We start from the raw sequence: 11,878 nt of genomic DNA on the forward strand, positions 1-11,878 counted from the left end.
TCTATCAAAGATTTCAATACAAAGAAATGTTCAATCCACACACAATACACATACAAAAGAAACATCAATCTCGGGCTACTTTGCCGTAGATTAGCATTACAGACGCAAGTTTGAGTCCTGTCCAGAGAAGGGCAGTGGGTTAAAATCTAATCAATCCGCCAGGGTTTTAACTAGGGATTCAACCAATCGTCGGGTTTTAATCTATTTCTGCCCAAAATCGTGAGCGGAAACGGCGAATAATAACAATAATAACGCACACACTCAATATAGCCCCGCACTAAGGAAACCCTGTGTCGCGGGTGCTATGGACACACATAGACAACCACAAATTACACTCAAACTCACGAGAGAAATAAATGTAGTCCATACAAATATTTCTCCCGGCCCGGGAATCGAGCCTGGGACCTCAGCGTGGTAACCGTTCGGCCACGGAGGCAGTTCATAATGCGGAAATTGTGGAATATAATTCTTTACTTATTACAAATTTCGATGTAAAACAATCTTTTTTACACGAAAAAGGGGCAACTCCACGCAATACCCACCTTGCAATCCTGTGGGTTTTCACTACACAGTATGAGTACCTACTACATTACGACACCATTTTTATGAAAATCAATTCATGTACATACGATGTAAAGATTTTTTGTATCGACTTATTTCTAATCTATGTACGTTCAAGCGTATCGATTAAACAGAAAGGCAAATCGAATCATCTAGATCAAAAAGTACTTACAATTATTTTGTAATAATTTAATTAAATCTGAACAAAACTAGATTTACAATAAATATTTACTTATTTTATTTTTTATTTTTATTTTTATTATATGGTACAACAACAGATAACAGACTACAAATAATACTTAGAACTATTACATATATATAACATTATAAATCTGACATCCAATTATAATTGTACACAACATTTGTATTATCATAAATTACAATATAAAAGGACAGACGTTAAAAGTTTAAGTTTAAGTTATTTTTTGCCAATACTAGTAAACAGTGTTGTTTTGAAGCATTCAAAACTACAGAAAAAAATGTCATGGTGGGAACATATGCTATTATATGATCGATACATTCTGCACAATGGTCCATTCTGTGAAACATTATTTTTTGTAAGAGATACACTAAACAACTGCGGAGTACGCATAGAACGAGTAGGTACCCTAAAACACAGGTGTTCGATCAGCTGAGAATCCATGGCAGAATTAACAATTGTGTGCAATGTACATACAATGTACACACTTGCCTACGATCCACAAGACTGATCATGCCAAATTTGCACAAGCGATCACTGTAGTTCGGCAGGTTGCGTCGCAGTCCAAACTTTTATATGTTTTTGCCCTCGATTTCTGGCGTTAATGGGTTTTCATCAATTCTTCGGCCGAGCATCGATGATCCGGTGTAGATATCTGATAATGCCTCATAGAGAGACAAAACGTGTGTCGAGGTTATTTTAGGTGGTGGTTGTGTTTATAGTCGCGTTTGTATTATTTATTATACTAATTTTATGCGGAATGGTAAAATTTAGTATAAATTTAGTAAGAATATGAAAAAATATTCAACGCAGTTATTTTGCATGATTTAACCTTCACTGGATTCATGCAGCAAAATAACTTACATCCATTAGTTGTTTTGTCTAGTCCACAACTTTGAATCTATTCAAACTACATTATTTAAATTTTTCATTCTTCTTTTTAGGAGGATAATTATATTATTCTATGTATAAAATTTAGTTTGCATACAAAGTAACTCAAAATCTATCTACGATAAATATAATTTTAGTAGCTGTAGGGCTTCTTGTGAGAGAGTTCATTCAGGGAAGTACTGCCACCTTATTTATTACAGCCGCCAAGCAGTATTGAAGGGTAAGGGTGCTGGTGAAATTACAGGCACATTGGCACATCCGACATGGAGAGGGAGAGAAGGGCCCTGTCTGTTAGATGTAATATGCTCGCCCGCAGGTTTGCTCGAAGCACCAAAGACGTAAAGATTTCATTATTTAAAGCATATTGCCAAAACTTTTACACAAGCAGCCTGTGGGTGAAGTATACGCAGAGAACCCTGAATACATTAAGGGTGCAATATAACAAAGCTTTTAGGATGCTAATGGGGTTGCCGCGACAATGTGTGCATGTTCACGGAGGCGCACACAGATGGCTTTCATGTCATTATGCGCAAGAAGGCTGCCTCACTCATGATGCGTGTGCGCGGTAGCGCTAATAGCATCCTAGCCGTTGTTGCCAACAGGCTGGACTGTCCCTACCAATCACATTGGGTGCAACTATACGTGTGTAGGGTAGTGGTCTAGACTCACTTTTCACTAAAATTAAGTGATTTTGTATTGTACTATCCATAGCACGTAAGAAAAATTTATTGTATTACTAACATTATTATGGATCATGGTCCGAAATAAATAATTCTATTCTATTCTATTCTATTGGACTTGTCAGTGTCAGTGGCAGTGCCCCTCAGATCTTTGCCATTCAAAGCTTTGAGTGGTACTGCAACTGTTATAGACAGGCGTGTAGCTTACCATCACGCGCACGAGTTCGTCCCGTCACTTGATACTATAAAAAAAGCTATTTAATATAAAATAAAAACAACTTCCAAAATTTGTGAAATTCTATCTATTCGCCTAGTTCTATCGTAATTGGTTAATGGAAAGTGGATGAAATCCAATAAACCGGATTCATCCCCTAATTTGTCACCCTTTCGAGGTGGAATATTTTCTTCAAATTTGGACCAAAAAGAATTATCAAAATCGGTTCACAAACGTTTCGCATAACATACACACGAAAAAATGTTTTATACAGTCGAATTGAAAACCTCTTCCTTTGTTTTTGAAGTCGGTTGAAAATAGAGCACGAGAGCACACGATCGGTTTGTTTTTAGAGAACATGGCGCACTAGATGTCCGCTTAGGTTATAATATGTAGATTTCTATATCTACTTTTTCAAGTCACTAGACTAGTACTAACAATGGTTACACACGGCGTCATTCAGATTTATAGGCGATTGCATATATAAATGTATAAATCACAATATATAAATCACATTTAAATCCCAAGTGTAGCGATGCAATCGCGCGTTTGTATCGATGCAATCGTGCGCTTGCATCGCTGCTAAAATTCACCGTGTGTAACAGCTCTAAGTTACGTTGGGTGATCGGATTAATGAAATCAAATGACTTTATCGAGTTCTTAGGTTTTCGCGATTGTTACACATAGGAAATGAAACTATTTTGTTTTTTCGAACAAACCAACGTTTCGGGAACTTTACAAAACAAATGACTTTAGTAATTTTTTTTAAATGTGAATATACATTTTAAGAGGGAGCATGCCAAAAAAGTTTTGACGTTGGCTCCGCCCAAATTTGTGAAACAAATATATGCCTGAAGTTCGCGTGACATGCGACAGGAGATGTTGAATTTTGCGCATTAAAAGTACCAAATTCGTTTTAGCGGAATAACTCTAAAACTAAAGGGATTAAAAAAAAATCTGTAGTGACAGTTGTCGATCATGCATAAATATAATTAATTATCAAATTTTTGTCCTAATAACCTGTAGCATTTCGAGAATAAATCGAAAAAATGTGAAAATTAGAGGTCATCTCGTGATTTTTATCTATCGAGGAAACCTTATTGTTTTATGTTTCTGATTAATGTCTATGCTTGAATATATCGTGTAGTTACTCATACAATATTTTATTTTTAACTTTAAAGTGGATCCCTTTAAAATCAAATCGAAGATTAGGAATTTTTCCTCTGCTCCCTCTTAAGCAGCTCTCCATGGACCATGGAAAATGTGCCCAGTGAATCGAAAATGTATAAGGATAACCAAAGTTTCTTGTAACAAATTTTTCAATACAATTCATTTATGCATTCGTTATTACGGGCACATGGTGTAGATGTTAATAATATTTTATGGAATCGCTACAATAAGTCAAAATGGCATACGAAGTCAATTAAGTAAAAAAAAACAAGAAAAATAGACTTGGGTGATTCCTGAAATTGGAAAAGAGATTAGAAATGGATTTAAGAAAAAAGACTATAGACGGCTGTACGACCAATACGTCTTTGCCTTTCCGCAAGGACGAATGAAAAAAAAAAACAAGGAAAATAATAATTACAATGGCAAAGAAATTTACTAGTAATATTAATAAGTAATTGATACCCAACTCTCATCATTTACCCATTTTAAGGACCTGTCATTTAAATATTCTTCTATGCTCCATCAACCTATTTATATATGAGTGACACTATTTATAATAGTTTCTTGCTACCATAAGCACAATCATATTTTTGTTATTTCTGTAGGTTGTTAGAAACATGCATTACAAAAATAACCGTCCATTTTCTAGATTACTCTTCTCTTATCTTCAAATGAACTTCGTGACAAGATGACTGTAATTTTGTAGTATTTTGGGGAACTTCTGTTATATCATTGTCAATTAATTATTGGCCTGACGTCGGAGTTGGAAGAAACCGTCGCAAGTCGCCAGTCGTCGTCGTAGTGGGCACAAGTCAGTCCGATTTGACTGGCCTTGTGTGCCGAACGCGTTACGTATTGTTATAATCTTAACGTGGTTTTCATTGAAAAGTTTTCCGTGGGGATTTGGGAATTATTTCTACGTGTATAAAAAATAGAAAAACACCGCAATTGTGTAATAGACGAAAAAGTTTTCTTAGTTTTAACAAAGTTTGGTTCAAGTTTATCATCGGTTTAATGATCGTCATTTTGTAAAATATAAAAAAAAAATTAAAAAGAAGTTATAAATATTATAAATATTAGACAATATCCCGTACATTGGTCTGATCCCAAAGTAAGTAACTAAACCACTTGTGTTATGGAAATCGGAAACAATGACTATACCACAAATACCCACCCACACCCGAAACAACATAGAAAAGTTAGTTTTTCTACACTGACCCGGCCGGGGATCAAACTCGGGACCCTAGATGACGCTACCATGAGAAGGTGGAGCTCGTGATTCTTTTTATGATACCACGTGACGGGAAGTACAAGACATGCGCTTGGTGGTAAGCGACACGCCTGTCGATAGCACTTCCAGTGTCATTCAGAGTTTTGAATCGCAGAGATCTGAGGGGCACTGCCCCTGCTCACATTACTGCGTGGCAGCAGAAATTGATATGGTGGTAATACTTCCCTGGACGAACTATTTGACAAGGAGCTGTTTCTACGAGTTTCTCGTATCGCGTATATTTGTTTTTTCAAACAAACCACGTTTCTGGCCATTTACAGATCCTACGGTCACGGCTGACTTGAATGACATAATACCTGTAAAGTTCCCGAAACTTTGCTTTGTTTGAAAAAATTGAGATCCGAAAAATTAGTTTTGTTTCCTACCATTTTGTATTTACATATCTAATTCAGACAATCTTTTTATCTATTTTTGTCTAAGTATTTATTTTATTTAACTCTTTCATGGACTGTACTTATATAGCATCGCACATAAAAAAAAAACTATCAGTACTTTTCTTGCTGCAGTGCCGATATTGATACAAAATAAAATTATCAATTTATGTAAATCTTCAATTTTGTCAGTACGTCGTTGATACTTCTCTATGGAAAAGCAGTAAGCGGCAACTGCGCAATAAGCACTTGGAAATCGAACTGTTAAAGCTCGTAGTTGGTTTTTTGAGATCCATATAACGAAACGGGATACTCCGTACTATAATATTCTGATATTTAATTTTACGGTAAACGCCGTTACTGTCCTTGAATGGGTTAACTCGTTCGTTGAAATATTAAAAAAAAATTGATATTTTTCAAATCTTATTACCGGAAAATAACATAAATATTTAAAATACTTCAACACATTTAATTAGGAAGTCATTTATATATAAACAACATTACACGGAATATGTTTTAACACACTTAGGCTGCTAACAGATTGATTGTCAGTCAATCTTTTAGCAGCCTTCGTAGTGGCCATTTTACCTATTTCTGAAGCCATGCAGTAATATAAGCATTACTGTGTCCGGGTTTTAAAAGATAAGGGCGCTGGTGAAATTACAGGCACATGGGACTTGTCAACTTGTATCTCAAGGGAGTGGGCGACTGGCGGCGCACGTTTAATCTTTGCGATTTAAAACTGTCACTACACTGCCATGGATAGGCATGTCACTTTGGTATCATTTATCATATCATTTGTAACGGAAGAAACAAATTACTAAACACAAAAATCAATACTAAGTTGTTAATATTTTCGATTTCGGCACCCCAACGGTTTGTGCTGTGAGAGTCCACAGCGTTGGATATTGAGGTCGCGGACTCGATTTTCGCTATGATAACGCACACACACACTCAACTTAGCCCCACACTGGGGAAACCCTGTATCGCGGGTGCCATGGACATACATATAGACAACCACAAATTACACTCTAATTCACCAGAGAAATAAATGTAGGCCATACATATATTTCTTCCCGCCCGGGAATGTAAAACTTTTGGGAAACTTTTATTAATTGGCCTGATCTGGGTGTCCGACAAATTCCGTCAAAAAAAGACAATTTCCGTCGCTCTGGTATTATAGTACAAGGAATTCCCAACTTTGATTATTATTATACCATTATTATTATTATAGGCAAAACTGATAAATATCCTTGATTACTACAAAATTTATAATCTCAAACTTGAGGTTTACCACAAAATGAATTCTGATTTCCCAATAAGTTGCGGTTTCGAAGTTCTCTAGAACGTTGAATAAATTTAATCAAACGTGAACTTTGTATGTAAATATGCATAATATCAGCGCAGAATAAGCATGCGGTAAATTTTAATAAGGAAGGTACGTGTTAACCAACTTGGTATTAGAATGGTAGGTTTTTTTTTAACTACACAGTAATTCTTTATAATATCGTTTTATATCTAAGAATTATGACCGCAAAATTAACATTAATGTTGTTAAAATAAACTATAATTTATTTGCTTTGAATACGGTGGGCATATTATACGATATGATATATTATACGGGCAGTTTGATAAGTGACTTTGAGGAAAAAAAGAATTTTAATGTGGTTTATTTTTCTACGTAATAACCATTTAACTCTGTACAGCTTAACCAGCGATATCCCACCTTCTTCAACCCATCAAAAAACATTTTTTTGTCAAACTGAAAAATAAGGCTCTGTTTCAGCTATCACACCATCATTTAATACAAATCTGTAAGATATCAAATAAAATAGACAAATGGGGCCAAATCTGGTGGATACGGGGGGTGTGTGGAATTGTTTATTCGACAAGATTTAATGTTCTGATTGCAGATGAGAAACGGAATAGTCGAAATTCTGTTTTATCCATCTTCAAAAAATATATCGAACTCGCTTAACTCCATCGAGTATACAACCAGAAATAGAGAATAAACGATAAACGTATTGAGTATTGAGTATTGAGACGTAATAAGGGCCATATATTCCTGGTAACACATTACCGATACAGCTCTTATAAATATCAACTCTCGTTTGCACTGAAATATCCTGTGTGTAGGTCTCCGTATATTCCAAAAAGTATTCTGTATTTATTGTAATAAAGATAATATCTCTAACAGTGCCGTGCTGTTCTATTCGGTGGTGTGGGAAAAACAGCAAAACATCTAATTACAAAACAAACGGAATCAAATTTCATCGGTAATTAAATATTAAATATTAAATTGCAAAATTACGCAATTTTCGTCTATTATAGCAAAAGTCAAGTTAATTGGTCGATTTGAAGTGAACAGTTGACGACACCCATTGACGACACCCGTCAATTGTTTCGAACTCGGGCTAGCCAATCGGAGCGCAGTTGTCACAGTAATGATATGGCAGAATAGTTTTCAAACAAATTAAATGACATTTCGCCTCTATTTCTGGTTATATACTTGATGCTTAACTCTTTTATTTCTATTCTTTTTATTTTCGCGCTTATTTTTAAAAAGTAACGTCAGATACTTAGCAAGGAGTTCTAAATTAAGAATTAAAAATAAATTCCGAAAAAGTTTCTATTTAGCCCTAGCGCGTTCGCGCACTGCATCCAATTCGTATTAATTCCGAATCCGAGACTACACAAATCTAGAAAACTCGGACCCACTTCGGATGTCGCTTGTGCACTAAAATAGGAGAACATAGGAATATCACTTGTACACCTAAAGAGTAAATGATCCCTGTGACATTTCCGACCGTCATTTCTCGGATTCGAAACGGGGTCTACATCCGACATCCGTCCGAAACAATTAATGTCAAATAAGTAATATTCGATAAAATTAAAAGACAAGTAACCAGTGTGAAGCCTCATTCGCGTCACGCGTCTTTTCATTTGGTCAAGTATTGCTTAATTGGTAGGAATTATTTCGGACGGATGTCGGACAGAGATCGAGAATAGACCTGATACGAATTGAACGTAGTGCGTGAGCTCTCTATTTATCAAACCCTCCCTAGAAAATGTTGGTGGTAAAATTAAATTAAAGAACTTCGTCTTGAGTTTTAAAGAGCATGCAAATATACAATACGTTATAAGAATCGCTGAACCCTTTCATGGACAGTAATCAAAATAGTAGCACACAAAAATGTCAATACTTTTCATGCCGTAGTGCTTATACTGATTCAATATAAAATGTTCAATGTATGTCAATCATTGAATTTAGTCTGTTGATATTTCTCTATGAAAAAGCAATAGACTGCAACTACACAGAAAGGCCCATAGTTAGTTTTTTGAGGTCCATAATAAATAGAGAGACAGGCCGTACTATCATATTCTAATATTTAATTTCACGGTAAACGCTGTTAGGGCGCGTTCTCATTATGTGGCAACGTTTTATGTAGCGTTGGACGATTATCGCGTCTAGATGTTCCCACTAGTGACGACAAAGTACCTAGTAGTTTGAAGCTGTGATTATCATTCGTCACATTTTCATCGCGTTTAACGTTTTATTTATTGTCAGACTTCCCGTTGTCACAACAATCTGTCGTCGTAACGTCAAAAAAGTCGTGAACGACAGTTAATCGTGTTGTTCTATAATAATAATAATGAACACACTCATAGCCCCGCACTAGGGAAGCCCTGCGGGTGCCATGGACGCACACATTAGACAACCACGAATTACACTCAAACTCACGAGAGAAATAAATGAAGGCCATATAAGTATTTCTCCCGGCCCGGGAATCGAATCCGGGACCTCTGCGTGGCAGTCCAGCATGGTAACCGCTCGGCCACGGAGGCCATTGAAAGCAGTCTATATATAAACAGCTTAATTTTTTTTTATTGACCAAAATACAGGAAAAATACTTATTTACTAATTACAAGCTTCACTCACAAAAGCCCTTCCGGCTTTATCCGCGGCGAAGGAGTTCAATCTATTTAAGTAAAGATAATATATAATGGAGCAAACATCTTAAAAAACTAACTTAATTACTTCTAAACAGGCTCACTTACATGTGCATATAAATGGCATATAATTCTCCATAGACGTAAAGGTAGTAGATAAAATTTTGCGCAACAATGGTACCCAACTTAAGAATCTAGTAAATTTATTTTAAATAGCAAATATTTGTTTTTTTATCATACAAGTCAATGTTTTGGGCAATTTTACAGGTCCCATGGTCACGACTGACGGCTGATCTTGACCACGAAAAGTTCATTTCAAATCATCCGTGACCATGGGCGCAGTAACGAGCCCGAAGCGTGTTGATTTATTGGAAAATAAATGATCGCTATTTTATATTCGCATACTTTAATTTGACGCGAGTTGGAACGTTCAGAATTCAGATGATCAGAATTCAGTGCCTCTACCACGAGTTTACTTTGACAGTTCTCGCTAGTGACAGCGTCAAATATTTGTATACAAAATGTCACTTCTCGTAACCACTAGAAGCGCCGTATAATTAGACATACAAAATTGTGAAGCAATTTACGCGCAGTCAATAGTGACAACTGCCACAGTAAACTGGTAGAGGCACAGATGACGTGCGGTTATCTAAACACGTACTGTCACTGTCACTGTCATTATAATTCTAAACTAGGAATGCACATAACGATTTGTTTTTTATGAAGATCGATTGAAGTATATACGAAACTGCCTCGGTGACCGAACGGTTTTACATGCTGGACTGCTACGCAGAGGTCCCGGATTCGATTCCCGGGCCGGGAGAAATATAATATGTATGCCCTACATTTATTTCTCTCGTGAATTTGGGTGTAATTTGTGGTTGTCTATGTGTGGGTGTCCATGGCACCCGCGATACTGGGTTTCAGCGTGGGGCTATGAGTGTGTGCATTATTATTATTATTATCTAGCGATTTTTTGTATCGATTCATTTCAATGCGATTCTTAAACAAATCGATTCCACGTGAAGGCGAATCGAATCGCCTAGATCGTATTTAAACAAAACTTGAAGAAAATTTAAACAAAATTGTCTCTTTCTGAACCTTTACTGAAACGTAAGGCTAATCCTATTTTATATTGGTCTGCAAGAAAAATAGTTTGGCAACATCTATGTACAATAAGTCTACGATACTTGGCAATTGTTGCTACTTCTGCGCCATCCGAACGTCTTTTCGCGCTGGCTAATATCATTCTAAATAATTATGAAACGATTTTCATGAGATCAGTTCAAAAGCATATGATCCGATCTGTGAATCGATTCAGAAGTATACGATTCAAACAATCGATTCTAAGCAAAAAATCGTGCATCCCTATTCTAAATGCAGTGACGTGCGTTTTGAAGTATTACTTCCTCGGAGCGTAAGTAAAATGTGTGAATTTCTAGACATTTTTGTCATCTGGACTTTCGCTAAATGTATTAAAAGCTATGTGCGTACTTTTTGAAATCTTATCGAAGGACAGTTTAAATCGATCCGGCATTAAAAAATCCTTTTAATGAATGTCGTAGAGTAATTAATCACAAATGATCAATTGATTTATGTTGTAGAGTATATCGTAGATTAATCAGAAACAGTCAATTGGGTTTCCGTAGTACAGCTCCTCGTCCGAGAAGAATACGTTCAGTGAAGTACTACCACTATACCTGTGAGCATTATTTTGTTTCGTTTCGATGTTGGTGAATCTGCCCTCTGCCCTCCCTATTATAACAAGCGTAATCGCCGTTTTAGCGAAATTGAGTTACTAACATATCTGGAACCAGCGAAACAAGATCTATAAACCCCTACAAGCGGTTTTTTTTATAATTATCTTATTTACTTTTCGTTCTATTGTTAAGCAAAATCAGCGTAATTGGCATTTTTTTAGGTGACTATAAACTTTAGATGCCAATATCTTGAAAGTCGAAGCCGAAATGCAAATGTGTTAGTTATGACAAAGATGGCAGTACAGGCACGGACTTGACAACTTTATTTTTATTTATTTTCACGTTACAAAAGACCTTATAGACTAACATTATTATTAATTAATTAACATACATAATAATATAATAAAAACTATTTATTTATAACTAACTTTTAATAAACTTTATGCCTCAGGGTGCAGTCGCAGTGCCCCTCAGGTTTTAACTGACGCTGCAAGGATGTTATGGGTAAACGTTTCGCCATCGAGTATATAACCAGAAACAGACACGAAATAAGGGCCATTCACCCCTGGCAACTCATCAGGCAAACGGGCCTTATACTGCTTTTAAATATTAAATCTCGTTTGCAATGAAATCACAAATTAGAAAGCTGAAAGGTACAGCGCCAACAACTGATCTGTATGTACGTATATTCCAATAATATTCTGTATTTATTGTAATAAAGTTAAAAATATCTAACTATTGGCCGTTCCATTCGATGGTGTGGGAAAAACAGCAAAACATCTACTTACAAAACAAACGGAATCTCATTTCATCGGTAATTAAATATTAAATATGTAATTTCTCAATTTTC

This window comes from Hyposmocoma kahamanoa, unplaced genomic scaffold (assembly GCF_003589595.1).
Source record: "Hyposmocoma kahamanoa isolate Upper Pololo Valley unplaced genomic scaffold, ASM358959v1 88, whole genome shotgun sequence".
NCBI lineage: Eukaryota > Metazoa > Arthropoda > Insecta > Lepidoptera > Cosmopterigidae > Hyposmocoma > Hyposmocoma kahamanoa.